The 3524-nt window shown below is 47.4% G+C and overlaps 1 protein-coding gene across 2 annotated transcripts in view; it reads left to right on the top strand.

The window, feature by feature from the left end:
• The window catches only part of WFDC1 (WAP four-disulfide core domain 1), a 10019-nt gene extending 8581 nt beyond the window's left edge, over nt 1–1438 (top strand). For both annotated transcript variants that reach the window (XM_072422454.1, XM_072422453.1), the window contains exon 7: nt 717–1438. The gene's annotated coding sequence lies outside the window, so the exon portion shown is untranslated. The remainder of the gene's footprint in view (nt 1–716) is intronic.
• The last annotated feature ends 2086 nt before the right edge of the window (nt 1439–3524 follow it).

Below are 3524 nucleotides of genomic sequence, written 5' to 3'. Positions count from 1 at the left end.
ATATGTCAGAGCTATATAAATGTATAATAATAGTGTGTGACTGTGGGGGACATTAGAGTGTCAGCTCCTCTGTACAGAGACTGATAGGACTGGCTCAGTGTCCTCTGTACTGCGCTCTGGTATATGTCAGAGCTCTTGTTCTCAGGCGGTAGGGCTCCAGCTTGTGTTTTTCAGTCTCTTGTTGATGTCGGTGGATTTTGCGGCACGCAATGTCCCTGTGAGGAGCTGGGATCCCCCCACACACGTCTGTCAGACTCTTCCCACACTCCCTCAGAATTATTCAGAATTTCATCATACAAATCTGAAGGCTGGGCGTCCAACCTCCGCTGCAGAAATATCACCGGTTAGACCAAGCCGAGGATTAAATCACATGACCTGATATAACCTGGGATTGCCAACATGGAGATTGGTGCAGGTGTTCCCAGCTCCGCCCCCTTCCATTAAAAGGGAATCCCCCACTCCCAGGTCTTTGTTATTGAGACTTGCTGCCTTCCATGTGTTTCAGAAATAAAGAGGACCTGTTGTCAGATATATTGATCATGTGATACACCTAGCCACTCCCATCATCCCTCCAACTCTGAGCGATCCCTATAGGGGGCGCTCTCTGTGTGAACACAATGACATTGGGACTTCATTGGACATTTTTTAAAGATCATTGATTTGTTGTGTGTTAAAGAGGAACTCTCTAACAAGTTCCTGTGTTTCCTCTGTTTTAGCAAGGCAATGCAGCATGGAGTCCCCGCTGTAGTGATCGTAGGAACAGATTAGTGCATGCAGCAGAATCGCCTTCAATCCAAAGCTCCCCTGCAAATCAGATGCCACCAACAGGGAATCAGGGAATGTGCCCTGCACAGCGCCTCAGACTCCCCTGACGCCGACAGTCTTTCCAAGGTGTTCCCAGGTCCCAGCCCCGCCCCTTCTATGAGTTCACTGTAACTCCGCCCACTCTCCCTGGAACACGAGAGGAAATCATGTGACTACAGCACCGCCCAGAGGCATTGTGAAAAGCCTGCTTAATCTCTCTGCAATGGATTGGAATATCTCGGTAAATTTCACAGAGGACGCTGGAACTGCATTTGGGGAATATTCACTTATCAGAGGTCTCCTGGTCTGACTTATAGCTATGAAGAGGCCTCTGGTTGTCATTCTGATCCCCAGAGGAGCCACGCCACTGGGGGGCGCTGTTCACTCACCTGTCCAAGGAGTGGGGCGGTGTAATAGGTAATGTTTTATTAATGGAGGAGCCAATAGGGATCATAGAACGTTTTAGCTTTATCGGTGAACTTTTTACCGATTGACTCCTCCCCTGGCAGGTGACTCCTCCCCCTCAGAGATGTCCCCACCCCCTTTTCTTATCATATCCTTGTCTAGAATTACAGAAGCCAAAACTGATGGAAATGCTTTACTGCCGAATACCAATAAATGTAATAAAATGTAATCGCCGTTATGGACGTGTGATTGGAAGGGACGGGTGCTTTCCTCATACTCCGCCTCTGCTGTTGGCAGGATCACATAAAAGGAGGGGGGATGTCCTCATCATTTCACAGCACACATTCCTAAACACCTTACAGGAGATTTCCCCTCACTGACCTCTGCAGCCACTGTGGAGCAATTCATCCTCAAAATTTACACTTTTGTTTTTGAGGGTTCAGTTGATTCTTCCCCCCTCCCAGCAGTGACCGGGCAGCCTTCTGATCTGTAATGTACACAGAGCTGGAACACAGAAGGGGGGAAGAGAACAGAGTGCTGGGAATGGTCTTGGAGAATGAATTGCTCCACAGTGCCAGCAGCTATAGAGATCAGTGGCCTCAGCCAATCAGACAGCCAGCAACAGTTGGGATAACAGGGGCGGGGAGACATTGCAAAGATCATTTGGTTTAGTCATGGAACATTGCTACAGATGACTGCGGCTAGACCTGCGGTAAACTCCCTCCTTCTGTTACATTGCCCTTTAAATGGAATATGGCGTATGTAATGTATGATCTGACGTGTGACCAGTTACAATATATGATCAAATCCCGTAGCGCATTTCTTAGGAACCAAAGAATGAACGCTCTCCAGGGTACAACGAGAAGTATACCGGATTGAATCCAATAGGCAGCATTGGGCTTCCAGATTGGAGGGATTTTTATTGCACCAATAAAGGGGAATTTGCCTAAGTGTGCAGTATTGCAGTTCAGCCAGCAGGGGAGCTCTTGAGCCTGGTTCTGCAGCCTGGCATAAGGAAATGGAACACTTGGATGGATTTGTATTCAGATGTGACAACCCGGAAATCCAGAGAGATAAAACATTGTCAGCAATGTCACATTATTTACACTTCAATGGCTTTTCCTGGGGTTTTAGATGAAGAAAATCCATTAATGTCAGGAAGTGTGAAGGGCAGAAGATGGGAGTGCAGGGTAAATGTGAAATAAAAGAGAAAACAATGATTCAGACTCATTACCATCACAGATAAAGCTCCTGATTGGATAATCCAATCATTCATATGGATTCCTATACGCAGCTCACACCCTGTCCAGGAATCCCAATAATTGGAGATGTAATCAGGGGCCCAAAGACAGGGGACCAGCGCTGGGGGCCCAAACACTGGGGACCAAGCGCTGGGGGCCCAAACACTGGGGACCAAGCGCTGGGGGCCCAAACACTGGGGACCAAGCGCTGGGGGCCCAAACACTGGGGACCAGCACTGGGGGCCATGGAGGCAACCCAAAATAATAAACGAAGTCTTATTAGGAATAAATGGAGGTCTGTTTCACATAATCATAAGAAGCGATGAGGGAAAGAGGGCAGAGGGGAAGAGAATTAAAGGAGTGGATGGAAGAGGGGGGGGATTAAAAACAATAAAGAGAGGAAGAATAGAAATGAGGAGCAGAATAGGGATTGGAAATAGGAAGGAAAACAAGAGAGATATAGATGAAAAGGGGAGATGATGAGAGGGAGAAGTTAGAGTGAATGGGGAAGGATGTGAAAGAAGAGAAGAAAAGATGATGATGGTGATGAATTGGGAGGACATTGGTAGAAGATGATTGGAAGATTGGATAAGAGGAAGATGGGGGGAGAGAAGAAGGAGAAGAGATGAAGAGATGAGTGGAGGGGAAAAGAAGAGGAAAGAGAAGATTGGAATGAAAAGGATGATGGGGAGGAGAAAGGATAAAGGAGAGTGGAGAGAAGAGAGCAACATGGAGAAAGGAGAGAGAGGAAGATTGGGGAGAGAAAAGGAAATATGAAGGGAAGGAAGGATGGAGGGAATGTGAGGAGGAAGAAGAAAGGGATAAGAGATTACCGGGAGATGATGGAAAGAGAAAGAAGAATGGAGGAGGGATAAGAGAATGATTGGATGAATGGAGGAGATGCAGAGAGGAGTCAGTGTGTATGATCGGTGTGATGGGGATGATGGAGGTGTCACACAGAGGATGCAGGGAAGAATCTGCTCTGGTCATGTGATGCAGGGTGCAATGCTCTGTTGGCTCTGGTCATGTGATGCAGGGTGCAATGCTCTGTTGGCTCTGGTCATGTGATGCAGG

This window comes from Pyxicephalus adspersus, chromosome 9 (assembly GCF_032062135.1).
Source record: "Pyxicephalus adspersus chromosome 9, UCB_Pads_2.0, whole genome shotgun sequence".
In the NCBI taxonomy this organism is placed as follows: Eukaryota; Metazoa; Chordata; class Amphibia; order Anura; family Pyxicephalidae; genus Pyxicephalus; species Pyxicephalus adspersus.
This window is presented reverse-complemented; position numbering and strand designations above follow the sequence as displayed.